At 45.0% G+C, this 23,640-nt stretch overlaps 1 long non-coding RNA gene across 1 annotated transcript in view; it reads right to left on the bottom strand.

Annotated features, from left to right (window-relative positions):
• Positions 1 to 23,107, bottom strand: part of LOC143790630 (uncharacterized) — a 34,579-nt gene extending 11,472 nt beyond the window's left edge. Inside the window, exon 1 of the long non-coding RNA XR_013219755.1 lies at positions 22,645 to 23,107. This is a non-coding gene — a long non-coding RNA (uncharacterized LOC143790630). The remainder of the gene's footprint in view (positions 1 to 22,644) is intronic.
• Between the last annotated feature and the right edge of the window lie 533 nt (positions 23,108 to 23,640).

Genomic DNA, 23,640 nt, shown 5'->3' with positions numbered 1-23,640 from the left:
GTCACGTTATGTACCTGTAACCACACCCACAGTAATGGATCACATGGACTGGTCACGTGATCCTGACATCACTGCAGGTCAATTCTCACGGCCTCAATACAACTCCGTGCAGATTCCGGGGAGACCATGCAGCCCCCCCTACCTGTTACAGGGGTTACTGCATCACATATATCACAGAGCTTACATACATAACTGGGAAAAAGACCTTGATACTGAATTTCAGGACTGGGAGGTAGATCAAATTTACAAAAATTCGCATGGCCCATCTAGTTGTATAAGAGTACAGGAAAATTCGTATAAAATAGTCACTAGATGGTACACTACCCCAACTCTATCTCATCTTTGGTATCCTAATTCTTCACCAACCTGTTGGAGATGTACTAAAGACGTTGGTACTTTTCTGCATATGTGGTGGTCTTGTGAAATACTACAAACTTTTTGGAAAGAAGTATTAAAACATATAACTAAAATATGCAAATTACTACATCCACCCTCCCTGACACTCATTTTTTTAAACTGGAAGGGGGACAACTCGAAATATAAAAATAAATCCCTGTTGGCTTTCCTTCTATCAGCAGCTAAGCTTCTTATCCCAGTCCACTGGTTGACTAAAAACTGCCCGAGCTTTTCGGATTGGGTCAACAAAGTGGACCAGTTATACTATATAGAAGAAATTTCTGCTTTCACTTTTTTCTCACAAGAGAAATTCCACACAACATAGGTCCCCTGGAAATCTTTCAGATCTAGTGATGAGTATTTGGCTCTCATTAACAATTAGAAATCTCTTTAGAGGTTTGGATCTCTTCCTAATCCAGAAATGAACGTGTCGATGTCCCCCCTCTAAATCCCTTGCACCTATTTTACGATAAGCCGAACCCTCCCCTTCTAGTGAATCTATCACCTACCCCCTTTCTCCTCTTCTTTCTTTCTTTCTATTTACAGTATGTGTGTATTGGTTAAATGTCGCATTAATGTGGAGTTGTTTTTGGTTTCTGATCTAGAAAGGCCGTACTGGGCCCCTGGCAATTAGGGGAGGCCGCCATGACAGGGGAACGTGCGACGTAAATGAGCTTCTTAGGACTGCTGGGGGTGATAAGGTTAAAGGATCTGAGGGGAGGGGAAGAGTTTTTTGAATTTGAAAACGGAGGAGGGGTTATGGTCGGGGGGGGGGGGACCTTATAAAAAGGGGCGGCCACGTGAGTGGGGCAACCATTTTGGGTACTCACCGACCACAGACGAAGCTCCAGAGTACTCACCACGATGGATGTGGAGGCCTTACTGCAGCAGTTGAGGGACGCAGCGGGCACTCAGGGCGCTGATTGGCTGCAGGCTTCGGTTTCCAGCCTGCTCCAGGGGACGGTAGCCGGAGCCTCCATCGCTCCTCCAGCAGGACGCCGGCCGCGGAGGTCCCGCCCTCCGGCGCGCTTAAGCCCTGAGGCTACCCCCCGGGTCCGGCGCCGCGTTAGGAGCCCCTCCGGGGACCCTCCAGCCAGGGCCGGCGGGCGCACTCCCCCTGCCCCGCGCCCACAGGCTGGGAGGAATCCTTCCTCCAGGCGGGACCCACAACAGGGGCCGGGTTCCTCCCCCCCCCGCAGCACAGAGGCGTCGGGATTCAGGACCGGGAGCGGCAGGTGCGAGCAGCCCGGCTGGCCCTGCTCGGCGTGGAGCAGCGCGAGGAGCCAGGGGACGGGCCCCCATGCGGAGGAGATCCAGCGGCCGGCAATCGGCCGGCCTGTCTTCAGGTGCGCAGAGGAGAGTGGCGCAGGACGGACACCGGGGACCGGACACAGCGGCAGCGGCTCCGGTGAGAGGCGGGCAGCAGCCGGCTGCCTCTGTCAGCGGTGCTCCAGCATCGTTACACGGCCGGAGTCTCAGGCAAGATGGCGCCGCAGCAGGGAGCTCGGCGTCACGTGACCAGGATCTTCACCAAGATGGCGCCGCATCCTGGAGCTCTGCATCTATAATCCAGGACTCAGGACCTCCCCAAGATGGCGGCGCCCTGTGGACAGCGGCGGCAGCTCCGAGGGGCCCTGCCACTATCGCCGGTTTGCCTGCTTCTGGCGGTGGGCAGCTGGTGAGGCAGGTTGACCCGGGAGCTGCGGAGCCAGCGGTATCCAGACCCAGCATGGAGCCAGCACTCATTCATCAGGATCCAGGATCTGCGGCTGCTGGGTTCACAGCACCCAGGCAGCCAGGTGAGAGCCAGCAATTTTCTATATTTAACCCCTGCTTAGCTCCTAATGAGGTTAGGGACCGGGAGGCATTTATGGGGGGGGCTAGTGGGGGGATGAATTTAATTTTACATGGCCTTAGAGATTTGGCTAGAATTTGGTACGGGGGTCCTATTGGGGTGGGGTCACCTACAGCGGCTTGGCTAGGGAGCGCAGAAAGGGCGACGGGTGTGGGTCTGCTATCGGACACTGAAGCGCTTTCACAGGGTGGAGGCCGGGGTACGACAGGCTCAGCTGCGTCGGGGGGAGGCAGCAATGATGCGGAAAGGGGGTCTGGGTCAGCTGATTTGGGAAGCGGGGCTCAGAGCGCAGGGGCTAGCAAAGTGAAGGAAAACGAGGAGGCAGTGCGTTTGGACGATTCAGCAAGGAGCGAGGTATACGTGTGCTTTGAGGGGCCTCTGGGGTCACATTTAAAGGGGGAGGTGAAAGAAAAGATTTGGAAAGGGGACTATGTGGATATCTTTTCATTGCTACCGTTAGAGAGATTCAATCTTGATAGGTTACGGAGAGATGATTCAAAAAAAGAGGACGAGGAAAAGAAGAGGTATCGTCTGATCCCTCGTTCTTTTTCGAATTGGTTACAAGCTTTTGCTATATTGGCGAGCGTCATAGGGGAAAAGGCACCGGAAAATTGTTCCGGTCTCTTTTGCTACATGGATGCAATTGGTGAGGCTTATAGGGTGTATGGAGGGCAAGGCTGGCTGCGATATGACGAGCAATTTAGGCAGCGTAAAGCAGTCCGCTCGAGCATACGTTGGGACCATAAGGACATTGCGTTGTGGATGAGGGTTATGGCACTGGCTAGAACAAGCCAGGGAAATCAGCCATTTCATGGGGGCGCCGGGAGTTCAGGGCAGTCGGGACACTCGGCCGCAATGCAGAAGGGACTGTGTTTTTCCTTTAATGAGGGGACCTGTAGGTTTGGGAGCAAGTGTAAGTTCAAGCACGAATGTTCAACTTGTGGGGGCACACATGGGGCAAGCAGATGTTTCAGAGGTGGGAAAACAAGAGGCGGGGAAGTTGCTGAAAAAAGGGGAGACGCCGGTGCGACTGGACGCGATGGAGGCGTATCTAAATAGATACCCTGATAGAGCGGCAGCGTCACTGTTGAGGGAGGGTTTTGGTTACGGCTTCAAAATTCCGTTTATTGAGCAAGTTGTTGGTTTGTCAAAAAAGAATTTAAAGTCGGCATTGCAGTTTCCTAATGTAGTTTCGGAGAAGTTAAAAAAAGAGGTTGATTTAGGACGGATGGCAGGACCTTTTTCAGTGGCTCCGATCAGCAATCTGAGAGTGTCACCGCTTGGAGTGGTTCCAAAAAAGGAACCTAACAAATTCAGGCTTATTCATCATTTGTCATTCCCGAAAGGTCTGTCGGTGAATGATGGGATTGACCCTCAACTGTGTGCGGTTTCTTACATGTCGTTCGACGCAGCAATGAATTTGGTGCGGCTATGCGGTAGGGGGGCTCTGATGGCGAAGACGGATATTGAAGCGGCTTTTCGCCTGTTGCCAGTACACCCGGAGAGTATGCATTTGTTGGGGTGTTTTTGGGACGGAGGTTTCTTCATTGATCGGTGTCTCCCCATGGGCTGTTCGCTATCATGTGCTTACTTTGAGGCTTTTAGTACATTCTTAGAATGGGTCGTTAAGGATGTATCTGGTTTGAGTAATTGCTTACATTACCTCGATGATTTCATGTTTGTGGGCCCACCGCAGTCTGCAATTTGCTCGATTTTACTACACACAATGGAGAGAGTAGCTCGGGGATTTGGAGTTCCTTTGGCGGCGGAAAAGACTGTTGGGCCAATGACCACGCTGAGTTTTCTAGGCATAGAAATTGACACCATAGCGATGGAATGCAGATTGCCTGAGGACAAGGTGGTTGCGTTTCGGGAAGAAGTTCAGAAAGCGTGTACACGGCGTAAGATAACGCTGCATGATTTACAATCTTTGCTGGGCAAGCTGAACTTTGCTTGCAGGATTATGCCGATGGGCCGTCCATTTTGTCGGCGTTTGTCTTTGGCTACGGTGGGAGTGAAATCTCCTCTGCACTTCATCAGATTGACGAGAGAATTGAAGCAGGACTTGAAGATATGGGCCCTGTTCTTGGAGGACTATAATGGCAGATCCATCTGGATTCAAACAGTTGAGAATGCGGTGGATTTAGGTTTTTGCGTTAACGTGAGTGAAATGTTTGGCTTCAATGTGCAATATTGCGGTCAGAGCGTAGTAGCGGAGTGGGCACCTAGGTGGCGTGAGCACGGCTTGTTGCAAAATCGGGTTTTGCTACAATTGTTTCCTCGAGTAGTGGCATTGTCAGTTTGGGGCGGAATGGTGATGAACAAAAAAATCCGTTTTTCTTGTGAACATGTGGGCGTTGTGGAAGCAATCAACACACTATCGGCAGCATCTACGGAAGTGGTTAGGGTACTGCAGCATCTGGTGTTCCTGGGCCTCAAGTTTAATTTGTGGATAGTAGCAGATGGCAAGGCAACCATGCCTACTAACGCTGATAATGTCTTTTTCCATCCACAGTGGCATCAGTCTCAAGGGCTGAGACCTTGCTTGGATTCGGCGGGCCAGGATTGTCCAGCGGAACTGTGGAACCTGCCCTTCGGGCTGTAGGGGAGTTATTTGCTAGATCACTTTCGGATAGGTCTTGGTTGCAATACAATGAAGCTTGGAGCACTTGGGAGAATTGGAAGGGGTCATATGGGGCTGGTATGGACGATGAGTATAAGCTGTTGTTGTTGTTAGGGCATGTATGGGAGTCGGGTTGGTCGGTGTCCAAGATGAGTAAGTTCCTAGCCGGTCTAGCATTTGGCTTCAAGGCCAGAGGTTTGCGGGATGAGACGAAATCCTTTTTGGTTGCGCAGTTAGTAAGAGGTTGGAAGAAAGGGCAGAAGTCGTTGGACGACAGACGACCTGCTTCCTTTGAAGTGTTGTTAATAATTGGTAGGCACCTGAGTTCTGTTTGTTTCTCAGAATGGGAAGTAGCGTTGTTCCATGCGGCTTTTTCGTTAGCCTTTTTCGAAGCATTTCGTTTGGGGGAGTTGGTTAGCCCTTCCAGATACAGGGGAGGGGGTTTGAGGAGAGAAGACGTGGATGTTTCATCAGATAGGGTGGTTGTGTTTATTCGGTCATCAAAAACGGACGTTACCGGTAAAGGTTGTAAAATAGTGTTATTTGAAGTTCCGAGTTGTCCGTTGTGCCCGGTAATCTGTGTGAGTAACTTGCTGAGAAGAGAAGGGGTTCTATCTGACCCATTGTTGGTTCATGCGGATGGTTCTTTCTTATCTCGTTTCCAGTTTGTTTCCATATTTCGGCAGTGTTTGGAGTTAGGGGGAATTTCACCGGCGAAATACAGCGGGCATTCATTTCGTATTGGGGCTGCGACGGAGGCAGCCAGGAGAGGTTTGGGGGATGAGGTGGTTAAACGAATCGGGCGGTGGGAATCGGAGAGATTCCGATCTTATGTTCGCCCGAGTTTGATATAACCGCATGGTTCCAATGTTTCGGGGTCTTTTTTGTATTGAGTTTGATAGATGTTCTCCTTTATTCTCTTACAGAACACGGCACAAGGCTAGTTTGGATTATGGGACATTCATTCGTGTTCTGGGCGGCAGAGAGGGCAGCGGTTCGTCCTGATGGTCGGCAGTTGGGTTTTTCACGGGACGTGGCAACCTTACGATGGATTGGAAAAAGGGGAATGACGTGGAGCCAATTTTTACCTGAGTTTCACCGTTTTGTGCGCTGGGATCAGTTTCCGCAAATTTTGGTTATTCATTTGGGAGGAAATGACTTGGGGAAGAGGCCTTGTAGAGAACTTATAAAAGACATTAAGTTCGATTTGTTAAGGTTGTGGGCAATGTTTCCTAAGGTTTTGGTAGTGTGGTCCGACATCGTCCCGAGGAAGGTTTGGCGGGGTACTAGGTCATTGGAGGGGATAAACAAAGCACGGATTAAGGTGAACAAAGCTGTTTCGCGTTTCATGGCAAGGAACGGAGCAGTAGTGGTGCGGCACGTCAACTTGGAGTCCGGTACGGGAGGTTATTGGAGATTGGATGGGGTGCATCTGAACGCGGTTGGTACCGATATGTGGTGTTTGGCGATCCAGGAGGGAATCGAAACAGCTTTGAAGGTTTGGTGGGACATAAATGTCTAAGGTTTTGGGGCATTTATGTTTGTGGCATGGGGTGGTGATCCTCGAAGTTGGTGGAAGTGGAAAATGGCGGATGGATGGGGGGGGGATCTCAATAGGTCCTGGACTCCCCGGGGTGATTTTAAATTGGTCAAAGGGGGACAGATAATCCCAGGAAGGGATTAGTAGGGGAACAAAAACAGGTGTACGGGTTTGGCCTGGCGGGTGGAGTTTGCCCCTGAGCTGGTGCATAGCAGCTGGGGGTAAGGCGGATATAAGGCCAAAATAGGCGGGACGTTTGGCGGAAAAATGTTGGACATATGTTTCGGGCTTCGAGGGTCACCCACCTCCGGGGTTTATTGTTTCATGATTTTGTATGTTTAAATGTTAATAAACGGCTGCTGTGGCCAATTAATCCAACCCAATTGTTTGTGTTTAATGGCGTTTTCTGTTTCTTCTTAGACAATGGGGGTGGCGGCTGTTTTTGTCAGGGGTAATATGAGGTAAGGTGAAGGTTTTAATACTAGAAGCTCACAGGAGTCACGGATACCCGTTGTCAAGAAAGGCCGTACTGGGCCCCTGGCAATTAGGGGAGGCCGCCATGACAGGGGAACGTGCGACGTAAATGAGCTTCTTAGGACTGCTGGGGGTGATAAGGTTAAAGGATCTGAGGGGAGGGGAAGAGTTTTTTGAATTTGAAAACGGAGGAGGGGTTATGGTCAGGGGGGTGGGGACCTTATAAAAAGGGGCGGCCACGTGAGTGGGGCAACCATTTTGGGTACTCACCGGCCACAGACGAAGCTCCCACCCACCCTCCCTTTTATTGTTATTAGCCTAAGATTATTGATCGGATGTTAGTAACTTTGGACTAAAAATAGGCTTATAGTTTACGAAGATATTTAATTATGACTAAGTATGGTAAATGATCTGTCGCGGCAGCATGGCATGGGGTGGTGATCCTCGAAGTTGGTGGAAGTGGAAAATGGCGGATGGATGGGGGGGGATCTCAATAGGTCCTGGACTCTCCGGGGTGATTTTAAATTGGTCAAAGGGGGACAGATAATCCCAGGAAGGGATTAGTAGGGGAACAAAAACAGGTGTACGGGTTTGGCCTGGCGGGTGGAGTTTGCCCCTGAGCTGGTGCATAGCGGCTGGGGGTAAGGCGGATATAAGGCCAAAATAGGCGGGACGTTTGGCGGAAAAATGTTGGACATATGTTTCGGGCTTCGAGGGTCACCCACCTCCGGGGTTTATTGTTTCATGATTTTGTATGTTTAAATGTTAATAAACGGCTGCTGTGGCCAATTAATCCAACCCAATTGTTTGTGTTTAATGGCGTTTTCTGTTTCTTCTTAGACAATGGGGGTGGCGGCTGTTTTTGTTAGGGGTAATATGAGGTAAGGTGAAGGTTTTAATACTAGAAGCTCACAGGAGTCACGGATACCCGTTGTCAAGCCTTCGGGAAGTCACAAGACTTCAAATCTGAACTTTCTTAATGATTGCATCTTACTGTAATCTTATGTTTATCCACATGTTTATCTACATGTTCATCACTAATGTTACATGTTATTATTGAACTAGCCTTCCCGAGATTGGGTTATATGTCATACTGATGTATCTCAAATCCACATGTTACCATTTACCTATCTGTTATTTGTGTAAAACTAATAAAAAGAAACTTAAAACAAACGAAGACTGACTTCCAAACTGTTTTGTTCACCGATGAGTGCCGCGCAACGCTCGATGGTCCAGATGGATGGAGTGGAGGATGGCTGGTTGATGGACACCCCATGAAAACACGGCTAAGGCGCCAACAAGGAGGTGGAGTAATGTTTTGGGCTGGAATCATGGGGAGAGAGATTGTCGGCCCCTTTATGATCCCTGAAGGGGTAAAGATGAACTCCATAATCTATGTGGAGTTTCTAAAACAACACTTCCTGCCATGGTTCAAGAGGAAGAACCGCAGCAAGATCATTTTCATGCATGATAATGCACCATCTCATGCTGCAAAAAACACATCTGCATCTCTGGCTGCTATGGGCATAAAAGAGGACAAACTTATGGTGTGGCCACCATCTTCCCCTGACCTCAACCCCATTGAGAACCTCTGGAGCATCATCAAAAGGAGTGTCTATGATGGCGGGAGGCAGTTCACATCTAAGCAACAGCTCTGGGAGGGTATTCTGTCCACATGCAAAACAAATGAAGCAGAAACCATCCAAAAACTGACAAATTCAATGGACGAGAGAGTTCAGAAGCTTTTTTCGAACAAGGGGTCCTATGTGCAAATGTAACATCACCTAGAATAAAGTTTTCACTTGAAAACTGTTTGATTTCATTTTGTAATAAGCTGATAATGCTTATAACTTCACAATTGACCTTTTTTTGTTCAAAATAAAAAAAAGAGGTTGAAAACTCTGCTGTGCATAATAATTTGGAACATGCATTTTGAGTGTTTATTTTTTTTAAAAAAGATACTGTTTTCATAGGCAGTTTTTTCCAAAACATTGCAATTATACTAGACTAGTAGATGACTGGAAAATAACAATGACTGCAATTCAGATAGGTAATTTAGAGAAAATATGAGGAAATATTATTTGCATAATAATTTGGAACACAGTGTATATATAGACTGTATATATGTTATAAGGAATATTTGAGGCCATGGAACCATTCTATGTCCATTTTGCAAGCCGTCGAGAAAATTTCGCCATACGGATGCCACACGGATGGCACACGGATAATTGTAGGAGAAAAAATTGCATCCTCGCATTGAATACGGATCACTGTTCAGGAAATTTTCTGCTTATCTCGGCCATCAAAAACGGACTGTATTTTTATATGTTGTGTGTGACTCCGGCCTAACTCCCAAACTGATTGCATTGTTTACTGACAAGGTATAAAACATTTTGAAAACACACCTAATACATTATTAACGACATTTTACCATGTTTATTTTCACACATGGAAATAAGTGATTTTTCCTTTTCGCTTCTGAACTATACAGAGTTCTGATATTTTATTTCAGATTATGTGCAGAACTTGAACTTGATTCATTTGACTACTTGTGGTTCAAGGTAAGCTGATTCTGTGAATAATTAATGTCTTACTGGATGTAGTTGACAACATTCTGGCCATGAAGTACATTTTGATGATAGTTCTAGCAAGTTACTGGTGAAACTCTTCCAAGGTTCTGTTAACATACAAAAATAAGCGATTTACGTGAATAACTTCTGAACTACACATAGAGTTGATAATTCTTTTGGCAAATATTGTTCAGGACATTGAGCTGGTCATTTTGAGTACTAGTGGTCTAGAGTACCTGTTTTCAAATTGAACTTACGTATGATTGAGTGTGTTTGATTATGCGCGACATAAGCGATTTACGTGAATAACTTCTGAACTACATAGAGTTGATAATTTTTTTGGTAAATATTATTCAGGACATTGATATATTAATTTTTAATACTAGTGGTCAAGGGTACCTGTTTTCAAATTGAATTTACGTACGATTGAGTGCGTTTGATTATGTGCGGCATAAGCGATTTACGTGAATAACCCAGGACCACAAGTAGTCAAAATAAACATCTCAAAGTCCTGATCAAAATTTTACCCAAACAATATCCACTCTATGTATAATTAACCATACATGAAAATCGAATAGCTAACTAATAACAAATAGCTAACTGCCATATATGAAAATCGAATAGCTAACTAATAACTAATAGCTAACTGCAGACTAACTTGAGTCCGGTGAGTCCAGGCTGGAACTTCAGACTTAAATAAGTTGTCCACTACAATAATTTTTTTTTTTTCATAAATCTTGCAATTATGTGCTACTGAAAACATCCACTGTCTTTATTTTAGCAATATTACCTTTTATCATGCTGTAGCAGCACATCTTCAGTGCTGGATCTAGCTCTCTGGGGTTAATCGACAACTTCCTTTCTCCTGAGTTATTGTGCTCTAATACTACAAGTTCCATGATGCATTGCACTGCCACTAAGCAGGAACCTCCTCTAGCTTCAAAAAGATTTGTGATGTCATTTCTGTCCAACCTCCTCTTTTACATTTGTCCAACGCACACTCCATTACACACAGATGTCTCTCTCTAACATCATGTCCTCCCTCTATCTGAAACTGAACCTGTCAAAAACTGAACTCCTCGTGTTCTCTCCCTCTACTAACCTACCTTTGCCTGACATTGCCATCTCCGTGTGCGGTTCCACCATTACTCCAAAGCAACATGCCCGCTGCCTTGGGGTCATCCTTGATTCCGAGCTTTCATTCATCCCCCACATCCGATCACTGGCTCGCTCTTCCTATCTGCATCTCAAAAACATTTCTAGAATTCGCCCTTTTTTTACTTTCGACTCTGCAAAAACTCTTACTGTCTCACTTATTCATTCTCGTCTGGACTATTGTAAATCTCTACTAATCGGCCTCCCTCTTACCAAACTCTCCCCGCTCCAATCTGTCCTGAATGCTGCTGCCAGGATCATATGCCTCACCAACCATTACACCGATGCCTCTACCTTGTGCCAGTCATTACACTGGCTACCCATCCACTCCAGAATCCAGTACAAAACTACTACCCTCATCCACAAAGCACTCCATGGCTCAGCACCACCCTACATCTCCTCTCTGGTCTCAGTCTACCACCCTACCCGTGCCCTCCGCTCCGCTAATGACCTCAGGTTAGCATCCTCAATAATCAGAACCTCCCATTCCCGTCTCCAAGACTTTACACGTGCTGCGCCAATTCTTTGGAATGCACTACCCAGGTTAATACGATTAATCCCCAATCCCCACAGTTTTAAGCGTGCCCTAAAAACGCATTTGTTCAGACTGGCCTACCGCCTCAACGCATTAACCTAACTATCCCTGTGTGGCCTAAAAAAAATAAAAAAATAAATAAATAAATAAATAAAAATAAACATTATCAGGTTCCTCTCATCATGTTCTCATACACTTTATGCAGTTAATAGCCCTCTGTGTCTGTACTGCTACATACTTAGGCAGTTAACTGGTTCATGCAGCTTTACATGAACACCCGAGCCTTACACTATGGCTGGTCCGAACAACTAAAGCAATTGTTACCATCCACCTCTCGTGTCTCCCCTTTTCCTCATAGTTTGTAAGCTTGCGAGCAGGGCCCTCATTCCTCCTGGTATCTGTTTTGAACTGTGATTTCTGTTATGCTGTAATGTCTATTGTCTGTACAAGTCCCCTCTATAAGTTGTAAAGCGCTGCGGAATATGTTGGCGCTATATAAATAAAAATTATTATTATAGATAGATAGATAGATAGATAGATAGATAGATAGATAGATAGATACAGAGATATAGGATGGATAGATAGATACATACAGATATATCTATATATCTATGTCTATTTCCATAGATATGTCCATATCCATGTTTCTAAACCCCCTTCACCCCTGGAGCTTTTTTTGTTTATCTCTCCCCTTCTTTCCAGAGCCATAATGTTTCCATCAATATGGCCATGTGAGGGCTTATCTTTTGCGGGACAAGTTCTACTTTTGAACGACACCATTGGTTTTACCATGTCGTGTAACAGAAAATGTGAAAAAAAAGTCAAAGTGCGATGAAATTGCAAAAAAAGTGCAATCCCACACTTATTTTTTGCTTGGCTTTTTTGCTAGGTTCACTAAATGCTAAGGCTGTGCACACGTTGCGGATTTGATTGCAGATCCGCAGGGTTTTTTGCTGCCCAGAGTTGCATCAAATCCGCAGTGTAGTGCCCAACCAATGTAAGTCTATGGGAGCAGCAGACTTGTTGTGCACATGCTGCGGAAAAAGACACACCGAAACGCAGCTTTTTTTTTTCAGCAGCATATCACTTCTTTTTTTGCCAAACTGCAGCGTTTCTGTACCCATAGACTTTCATTGAGTCGGGCACATCTGCAGCAAAACCGCAGATGTAAAAAAGAGCTGCAGTTTAGATGCGGATGTGGGTCCGAGAAACGCTGCAGTTCGGGAGGAGGGAAGTGTGTGGGCGGTGATGGTGTGCGTGTATGTGTGTGCGGACGGGATCTGCGGGACTGTTCGGGTGTGTGCGGGACTGTTCGGGTGTGTGCGGGGCTGTGCGGGGGGTCTTTTGGGGTGTGTGCAGGCATCATCTGATGGGACTACAAGTACGCAGCATCCAATTTGCAGCTAATTTGGATGTAATCTGGACAGTGGACACGCACCCTACACTATCCATACATCTATCAATAGATATATCTATCTAGATATATCTATAGATAGATATAGGAATAGATAGATGTATGCATCTATAGATCTATCTATATGTAGCTCTGTCTATCCATTTCATCTATCATCTATATGTCTATCTATCTGTGTGTAATTGAGTGTGGGTTGGACAAATGTAAAAGAGGAGGTTGGACAATAATGACATCACAAATCTTTTTTTTGTTCAATAATACATCTTTATTTAGCTTTCAAAAATGCATACAAAAACGCACAAAAAACATGCAAAAACCGCACCAAAAAAAATTAAAAAATGCATCAAAAGCGCGAAAAAACTCCACAAAAAACTGCATCAAAACTGCAGCAAAAACTGCATCAAAACCGCACCAACAACAGCATCAAAACTGCACCAAAAACTGTATCAAAACCCCACCAACAACAGCATCAAAACCGCACCAAAAACTGCATCAAAACCGCATCAAAACCGCACCAAAAACTGCATCAAAACCGCACCAAAAACGGCATCATAAGGGTATGTGCACACGCTGCAGATTTTGCTGCGGAACCGCAGCGTTTCCGCAGCTGCGGGTCCGCAGTGGTTTCCCATGAGTTTACAGTACAATATAAACCTATGGGAAATGAATTCCGCAGTGTACATGCTGCGGAAAAAACGAGCGGAAACGCATCGGTTTATATTCCGCAGCATGTCATTTCTTTGTGCGGATTGCGCTGCGGGTTTAAACCTGCTCCAATAGAAAACTGCAGGTGTAAATCCGCAGCGGAAACCGCTATAGAAACCGCGATAAATCCGCAGTAATAACCACAGCGGTTTTGCACTGCGGATTTATCAAATCCGCTGCAGAAAATTCCGCAGCGGAATCCGCAGCGTGGGCACATGGCCTAAACGCACAAAAAACTGCTTCAAAACCGCACCAAAAACTGCATCAAAACCACACCAAATACTGCATCAAAACCGCACCAAATACTGCATCAAAAGTTCGCCAAAAACTGCATAAAAAAGCATCAAAAACCTGAATCAAAACCACGCAAAAAAGCACCAAATACTGCAGCAAAAACTGAATCAAAACCGCGCAAAAACCGCACCAAAAACTGCATCAAAACTGCTCCAAATATTGCATCAAAAATGCATCAAACCCTCACCAAGAACTGTATCAAAAACTGCAGCAAAACGGCACCAAAAACAGCATCAAAACCAGACCAACAACAGCATCAAAACCGCACCAAATACTGCATCATAACCGCACCAAAAACTGCATCAAAACAGCACCAAATACTGCATCAAAACCACACCAAATACTGCATCAAAACTGCACCAAAAACTGAATCAAAACCGCACCAAAAACAGCATCAAAACCGCACCAAAAACTGCATCAAAACCGCACCAAAAACTGCATCATAACCGCACCAAAAACTGCATCAAAACTGAATCAAAAACTGCATCAAAACTTCACCAAAAACTGCATAAAAAAGCATCAAAAACCTGAATCAAAACCACGCAAAAAACCGCACCAAATACTGCAGCAAAAACTGAATCAAAACCACGCAAAAACCGCACCAAGAACTGCATCAAAACCACACAAAAAACCCGCATGAAAACCACGCAAAAAATATGAAAAAAACGTGAAAAAAATGCATAAAAAACGCAGCTGCGTTTTCAGCAAGGAGATGCAGATTTTGTGCAGAAAATTCTGCACCCAAATCTGCAACGTGTGCACACAGCATAAAATTGACCTGCCATTATGATTTTCCAGGTCATTACGAGTTCATAGACACCAAACATGTGTAGATTATTTTTTATCTAAGTGGTAAAAAAAAATTCAAAACTTTGCTAAAAATAAATAAAATAATTGCGCCGTTTTCCGATACCCGTAGCGTCTATATTTTCTGAGATATTGGGTCGGGTGAGGGCTAATTTTTTGCTTGCCGAGCTGACGTTTTTAATGATACCACTTTTGTGCAGATACGTTCTTTTGATTGCCCATTATTGCATTTTGATGCAATGTCGCGGCGACCAAAAAAACATAATTTTTTTTGTTGTAATGAAAACAACTGACATGTTGCTCACCGCCGAAGCCCACCTCAAAGCGTGGGGATAATGCCAGCTGATGTACTATTCCGTCAGCTGGCAGAAAGGGGTTAATGAACAATGTGTTTCAGTTAAAAAAAAACGAAGAAAAAAAAATATGGCGTGGGCTCCCGCAAAATTTTCTGCGCCAGAGGGGGAAAGCCAACAGCCGAGGGCCAATATTTTCTACCAAAAAATGAGTACAAAGTACCCACAGACCACCATACTACACAAAATAAAATCAATAAAGTTTATTGAAAAGATATTTAAAAAGACATAACATAGTACTGTATAGAGATATAGAAAAAGGACTCAGTCTAAAAATCCCAACTAAGCAGCAAATATTAACACAGTGTTGAACATTATTGATGACAGGTATATCTCAGTACTGAGGCTCATTCAAAATCCTTTAAGGCAGATAACCATTATATTATGCCCGGATAGATAAAGCTAAAAATACCGTTGACAAATATTCACTATAGTGCTTACCCATCATCAAATGCCGCTGTGGGACCGCCCCGACGCGCGTTTCGCAACTCACGTGCTTTCTCAAGGGGAGTGTGTGTCCCATCCTTACCTAACCTCCTTAAATACCCCCTGTGATTTCCGAGATTGCCAATGGAGTTCGCATGTGGGAACGCCATATTCAGCCCACAGCTGCATCGGGTCCGGCACTCAAGTTCCGGCGCGTGTTAGAGGAAAAACCTCGTGACGTCATTAAACACGCGCCGCAGCTTCAGAGAGGCCGCGCTCAATGCCAGGGCAAGAATATGTGATCGCGCATGCGCATATCGGCGCCATTTTTATGAAGTCCTATAAGGAACATCTCCTCTCAATAACCCACGGTATAAAGAAGAAATTAATTATTATTATTAAGTGTAATTCCATAACACTTTCATTAGTATTATTACAATGGTGTTTATATGCGCATGCGCAATCAGCCTTTCAGGGCTATTGAAATAGCGCTGATATATATGTGCCATCTATATTTGCTTCACATTTTGTGAGGCATTAATGGACAAAATTTCAGTATTACCTTTCTGAGATGGTGCTGATATGCCCATGTGTGGTTATATTTCCCCCTCCCCTTTTCTTCTTTATACCGTGGGTTATTGAGAGGAGATGTTCCTTATAGGACTTCATAAAAATGGCGCCGATATGCGCATGCGCGATCACATATTCTTGCCCTGGCATTGAGCGCGGCCTCTCTGAAGCTGCGGCGCGTGTTTAATGACGTCACGAGGTTTTTCCTCTAACACGCGCCGGAACTTGAGTGCCGGACCCGATGCAGCTGTGGGCTGAATATGGCGTTCCCACATGCGAACTCCATTGGCAATCTCGGAAATCACAGGGGGTATTTAAGGAGGTTAGGTAAGGATGGGACACACACTCCCCTTGAGAAAGCACGTGAGTTGCGAAACGCGCGTCGGGGCGGTCCCACAGCGGCATTTGATGATGGGTAAGCACTATAGTGAATATTTGTCAACGGTATTTTTAGCTTTATCTATCCGGGCATAATATAATGGTTATCTGCCTTAAAGGATTTTGAATGAGCCTCAGTACTGAGATATACCTGTCATCAATAATGTTCAACACTGTGTTAATATTTGCTGCTTAGTTGGGATTTTTAGACTGAGTCCTTTTTCTATATCTCTATACAGTACTATGTTATGTCTTTTTAAATATCTTTTCAATAAACTTTATTGATTTTATTTTGTGTAGTATGGTGGTCTGTGGGTACTTTGTACTCATTTTTTGGTAGAAAGTTTACAATTGTCCACTATTTTTTCTTGATTTTTTTGTACAGATTGAGAGGAGTAATCATAGTTATGCTCCTGGCTAAGGTTAAATATTTATGCTTTTTGTATCTTTATTCCGAGGGCCAATATTTGTAGCCTGCTATGAATATCAGCCCGCAGCTGTCTGCGTAGCCTTTACTGGCTATTAAAATAGGGGGACCCCCCCAAAAAATGACGTGGGGTCCCCCTATATTTCATAGCCAGAAAGGCTACGCAGACAGCTGCGGGCTGATATTCATAGCCTAGAGAGGGGCCATGGATATTGGCCCTCCCCCCAGCTACAAATACCAGTCCGCAGCCGCCCCAGAAATGGCGCATCTGTAAGATGCGCCAATTCCGGCACTTAGCCCCTATCTTCCCACTCCGGTGTAGCGGTGGGATATGGGGTAATAAGGGGTTAATGTCACCTTGCTATTGTAAGGTGACATTAAGCCGGGTTAATAATGGAGAGGCGTCAATAAGACGCCTATCCGTTATTAATCCAATAGTATTAAAGGATTAATAAAACACACACACATTAGGAAAAAAGTATTTTAACCCCTTCACCCCCAGAGCTTTTTCCGTTTTTTCGTTTTTGTTTTTCGCTCCCCTACTTCCCAGAACCATAACTTTTTTATTTTTCAGTCAATATGGCCATATGAGGGCTTATTTTTTGCGGGACGAGATGTACTTTTGAACGATACCATTGGTTTTACCATGCCATGTAACAGAAAATGGGAAAAAAATTCCAAGTGTGATGAAATTGCAAAAAAAAGTGCAATCTCAGACTTGTTTTTCGTTTGGCTTTTTTGCTAGGTTCACTAAATGCTAAAACTAACCTGCCATTATGATTCTCCAGGTCATTACGAGTTCATAGACACCTAACATGTCTAGTTTATGTTTTATCTAAGTGGTGGATAAAAATTCCAAAGTTTGCAAAAAAAAAAAAAAAGTGTGCGATTTTCCGATACCCGTAGCGTCTCCAATTTTCGTGATCTGGGGTCAGGTGAGCGCTTCTTTTTTGCATGCCAAGCTGTCATTTTTAATGATACCATTTTGGTGTAGATACGTTCTTTGATCGCCCGTTATTGCACTTTAATGCAATGTCGCGGCGACCAAAAAAACGTAATTTTGGCGTTTTGATTTTTTTTCTCGCTACGCCATTTAGTGGTCAGGTTAATCCTTTGTTTTTATTGATAGATCGGGCGATTCTGAACGCGGTGATACCAAATATGTGTAGGTTTGATTTTTTTTTAATTGTTTTATTTTGATTGGGGCGAAAGGGGGGTGATTTAAACTTTTATATATTTTTTATACTTTTAAACACTTTTTTTTTTTTATTTTGGCATGCTTCAATAGCCTCCATAGGAGGCTAAAAGCATGCACTACACGATCGGCTCTGCTACATAGAGGTGAAGTACAGATCACCTCTATGTAGTAGAAATGGTGGTGTATTTTGAGCGCCGACCACAGGGTGGCGCTCAAAGCAATCGGCCATCAACAACCATAGAGGTCTCAAGGAGACCTCTGGTTGTTATGGCAATGCACCGCTGACCCTTGATCATGTGACGGGGGTCAGCGGTGTGAGCACTTCCGGCCGTGCAGCCGGGAGCGCTAGTTAAATGCCGCTGTCAGCGCTTGACGGCGGCATTTAACTAGTTAATGGGGGCGGGCGGATCGCGATTCCGCTCGCGCTCATTGCGCACACATGTCAGCTGTACAAAACAGCTGACATATTGCGGCTTTAAGGTGGGCTCACCGCCGGAGCCCACCTTAAAGCAGGGGATCTGCCAGCTAACGTACTATTCCGTCAGCTGGCAGAAAGGGGTTAATATTCTTCATTTAAGCATACTTACCATACTTCGGCGCCTGCAAAAAATGTAAAATAATAAACCGTATACTACCTGTCCACCGTAGTCCAATTAATAACGAGTGTCCCATGACGATCTCCCCTATAGAACAGTGACATCGGGTGATGTCACTGCTCTATAGGACCCTATGTGACACACTGACAGGAGACAATGGCTCCTGCAGTGCATCACTGAGAGGTTACTATAGTTCACTGGTATCACTTTATGGCAAAAAGCTGCGTGGGAACTTTCTCACACAGCAATGCCAAAAGTGAGACTAGGGACTATTTTCTCACAGGGGCGTAGGAATACATTGTGGGGAAAACATTGTGGAAGGATACCTTCCATCATTGTATTCCTGGAGCCCCTGGAGAGCGGTCGCATCAGCTGATGCTCCTGCTCTCCACGGGAGATCGGCGAGGGACACTCGTTTTAATTGGATTTCTGCGGATCAGGGAGTATAGTGTTTGTTTATTATTTTAATATTTTTTACAGGTAACACTGGCTTCGAGGAACAAAGTGACAAGTGATAGTGAGTATGTACTCTATGTTTTATGTACTGTACGTCTGTATGTATGTTGTATGTATGTACTGTATGTATGTACTGTATGTGGCATGTTGCATGTCGTATGTTGCATGTCGTCGCATGTTGCATGTTTCATGTCACATGTTGCATGTCGTCACATGTTGCATGTTCTCGCATGTTGCATGTTGTCGCATGGTGCATGTCGCATATCACATGTCTCATGTTGCATGTTGTCGCATGTCACATGTTGTCACATGTCGCATGCCCTCGCATGTTGTATGTCGCATTTCGTTGCATGTCACATGTTGCATGTTGTTGCATGCCGTCGCATGTTGCATGTTGTCGCATGTTGCATGTTGTTGCATGCCGTCGCATGTTACATGTTGTCGCATGTTGCATGTCATTGCATGTCGTCGCATGTCACATGTTGCATGTCATTGCATGTCGTCGTATGTTGTCGAATGTTGCATGTCGCCGCATGTCACATGTCGCATGTCGTCGCATGTCGTCGCATGTTGCATGTCGTCGAATGCTGCATGTCGTCGAATGCTGCATGTCGTCGCATGTTGCATGTCACATGTTGTCATATGTCGCATGCTGCCACATGTTGCATTTCGCATGTCATCTCATGTCACATGTCGTTGTCACATGTTGCATGTTGACGCATGTCACATGTCGTTGCATGTCACATGCCGTCACATGTTGTTGCATGTTGCATGTGGCATGTTGCATGTCGTCGCATGTTGCATGTAACATTTTGCATGTCATATGTCGCATTCCCTCTCATGTCGCCACATGTTGCATGTCACATGGTGTATGTTGTATGTCTGTATGTACTGTGTCTGCATGTTGTATGTACTGTATGTCTGTATGTATGTACGTGTGTGTGTGTGTGTGTGTGTGTGTTGTTTTTTTTTACATTCAACACATTAGCTGGATGATGGGACTACTACTGTCCCATCATTGGCTAATGTGTCACTCACTGTCACTGTAGCAGGCATCGTCCGATAGGACTTGTAGTCCCATCGGACGACGCCTGCACACAGAGACACACACAGCAATGACGCCTGCAGCAGACCCCAGCACGGCCAGCGGACCCACCGCACCGCCCGGCGTAGCCCCACAGCACATCCCGGCGCCGACACATGCCGGCGCAGGCACCGGCAGATGCCGGCACCACGGCACATCTCGGCGCCGACACATCCCGGCGCAGGCACCGGCACATGCCGGCACCACAGCACATCCAAGCATCACGGCACAGCCAAGCATCACGGCACATCCAGACGCGGCACAATGGCAAATCCAGGCACAGCACCACGGCACATCCCGCAGACTCCTCTGCGCCCACCCATCCCAGAACACAGCGTTCACATCCCTACCTACTACCTAGCCCTCTGCTGGATGTCCTCATATGAACTCGAGCGTGGGAACTTTTCACAGGCTCCAGTTCATGAGGACATCCAGCAGAGGGCGCATCACCGCAACTCAAGGTAACTACAGGTCACCCTGCTTTCCATTCATTCCCCTGGTTTTTACAGGCAGGTGCAGCTGCATTAACAGGCTTCTGCTTGTAAAATTAGTTAACCCTTTCAGATGGATTTGCAACGTGGGACAGAACGACAGAAGGTATGGAATATTGTTGTTTGGTTTTTTTTTACTTTGTTTCAGGTGACAAGGGTCTTCGGGTGGATTAAGAGTCTAATAAAATATTACAACAACATCTGTCTTTATTTCATTAAAATACTTTGTAATAATGTGTGTTTTCTTAACCATTTCATACTATTGGATTAATAATGGATAGGTGTCATAATTGACGCCTCTCCGTTATTAATCTGGCTTAATGTCACCTTACAATAGCAAGGTGACATTAACCCTTCATTACCCCATATCCCACCGCTACACGGGAGTGGGAAGAGAGTGGCCAAGTGCCAGAATAGGCGCATCTTCCAGATGTGCCTTTTCTGGGGTGGCTGGGGGCAGATGTTTTTAGCCAGGGGGGGGGCCAATAACCATGGACCCTCTCCAGGCTATTAATATCTGCCCTCAGTCACTGGCTTTACCACTCTGGTGGAGAAAATTGTGCGGGAGCCCACGCCAATTTTTTCCGTGATTTAACCCTTTAATTTAATAGCTAGAGGGCCCAAATTTTGCACAATCACACTACTAACATTATTAGTGTGGAATATGCAAAAAAAAAAGGGATATGAGATGGTTTACTGTATGTAAACCATGTCTCATATCCTGTCGGGTTTGGGAAGGAGATAGCAAAAGCCGGCAATTGAATTGCCGGCTTTTCTCTATAACACCGCTGCGTATTTCTTGCAAGTCACACTGCTGGTTCGTGAGTAATCCATATTTTTCTCGCCCCCATAGACTTTCATTGGCGATTTTTTTGCGCAATATGGTGACAAACGCAGCATGCTGCGATTTTCTACGGCCGTATAATACAGATCCGTAAAATACGGCTGATAGGAGCTGGGCCATAGAGAATCATTGGGCCGTGTGTAATGCGTATTTTACGGACGTATTTTCTTGCGCTCATACGTCCGTAAAACTCGCTAGTGTGACGCCGGCCTAACTGTCCTAAAACCTCTGCCAAACCCGTCACATTTTTGCCCTATGTAATACATTTGTGGTCTTCCCTAGAAATATTAGACACTTTCCCATTCATCTATAAATTAGCTTAATAAACTTGGAACTAAATTAATTAATACAATTGATAATTATCAACGGCTCATTCACACGTTATATTTTCTTATACTAGTGATGATGATATTTTTATTTCTATAGCGCCAACATTTTCTGACCACTTTACAATTAAGCAGGGACATGAACAGACAATAAATATATCACAAAGTGACACAGATCAGCAGGTACAGGAGGAGTGAGGGTCCTGCTCGCAAGCTACAATCTATAAGGAAATAGGGTGGGATGTGCTATCCGTGCTTTTCACAGATAACACTTGTGCCTAAAATAGTGAATGGGGCAGTTCACATGTCCGGGATTGTTTGTAGTCCATACAAAATCATGGAGATATGTTCCATACTGATCCAAACGTCAGAACAAAATTGTCAATGCAAGTCTATGGGTCTGTGTAAAAATCGAACAGAACTGTCATCTTAGTGATGTCCGAGTCCGATCTAAACGTCAGATCAAAATACACATATAGCTCAGCCGTGAGACCACCATCGATCCTGGTCAAGTATCCAACATCTTTGGCTGTGAGGCTATGTGCACACGTCAGGATTTCTTGCAGAAATTTCCTGACCAAAACCGGACATTTTCTGCAAGAAATCCTGTGCGTTTTTTCATGTTTTTCTCGCATTTTTTGTGTGGATTTTTTTGCAGATTTTTCCGGGGGTTCCAAATGCAATAATATGGTGGGAAATCCGCAAAAAATCAGCAAAATTAATGAACATGCTGCGTTTTTTACCGCGATGCATTTTTTTCGCGGGAAAAAAAAGTGACATATGCACAAAAATTGCGGAATGCATTCTAAATGATGGGATGCATATGTATGCGTTTTTATAGCGAAAAAACGCAAAAAATCCGGAAAGTGTGTACATACCCTGAAACAACCCCATATGATCAGGTTTCCTCTACCAAAACTTGACAGTTCCTTCAATGATTGCAGCCATTGGCCCCGTTTTCCCTTGTTTCTTCCAGACCCATTTGCACCCATCAGAGACTAGTCTGTTGCCTTTCATCTCATCGCTCCAAATCACCCATCTTCAATCTTATACTGTCCATTTGTCATACGTTTTTGCAAACTCAAGCCAACGCTTCTCATCACAATAGTGAAGTTGAAGTCTCTCACCTTATTTGCAGCTTCCAGACTTGTGTAACGTCTGCAGGACAATTGATTGATTTTTGTATGGTTATCCTGAGGAAGGAGTCGGTGGAATCTGAAACGCATCAACAATAAACAATACATTTGTGTATAAGACAGCCAAGATGATTGTCTATAAAATGATGGGAGTCTCACGTTGGAAGCAGTAGTGGATGGTGAGATATGGAGCCTGAAAGTCAAAAGGTCAAAACATTGTTACTCTTTTGCTCGTCAGTGTGTTTGTCTTAGGGTATGTGTCCACGGGCCGTTTTACATCCGGAATAGCAGCGGATTGAACGCTGAGCAGAGCCGCAGCATTCAATCTGCCGCGTCCAGATGTTACAGCATAGTGGAGGGGATTTTATGAAATCCCGTCTCCACTATGCGTGCTAATACGCACCCGGCGGCCCTGCGATTCCGGACATGCGCCGCGTCTTTTTAGATCGCAGCATGTCCGTTTACCTTGCTGCGTCGCTGCAAGGTAAATCACAGGGCCCTATGTGTGGGGTGCGATGATGCCGGATGTGTGCAATGAACACATCCGGCATCATCGTGTCTCCAGAAGGGGGCGGGGCTTAGGGCAGAGCGAGTTTTCCGCTCCGTCCAAAGCGCCGGCCATCCTGAACGTGGACACGCACCCTTAGGATCTTCTTGTGTTTTTAGGGGGTTGATTTGTGGTCTGTTTATTTTATACTTATTATTGGTAATTTTTTAAATATATTTATTTGTGTTAATAATTTTTGATATATTATATTACTACTATATTTTTAATACAGATTGTTATATGGAAAAAAATACATTGAAGAAAAAAAACCTGATATAAACAATAGGTCATTTTCTCATGAGGCCTTCAGCGTAACCTCATTATAATGTGATATTTGCAGGTGATTCATGTTTCGTCCTGAAGGTTTAGAGCTGGAGTGGCCTCTGCTGGTAACACCTAGTACTGCACAACAGATGGAAGCATTTTATTGGTTTCGCCAG

Source organism: Ranitomeya variabilis, unplaced genomic scaffold, assembly GCF_051348905.1.
Source record: "Ranitomeya variabilis isolate aRanVar5 unplaced genomic scaffold, aRanVar5.hap1 Scaffold_42, whole genome shotgun sequence".
In the NCBI taxonomy this organism is placed as follows: Eukaryota; Metazoa; Chordata; class Amphibia; order Anura; family Dendrobatidae; genus Ranitomeya; species Ranitomeya variabilis.
Note: the sequence above shows the minus strand (reverse complement) of the source record. Positions and strands in the feature narration are given on the sequence as shown.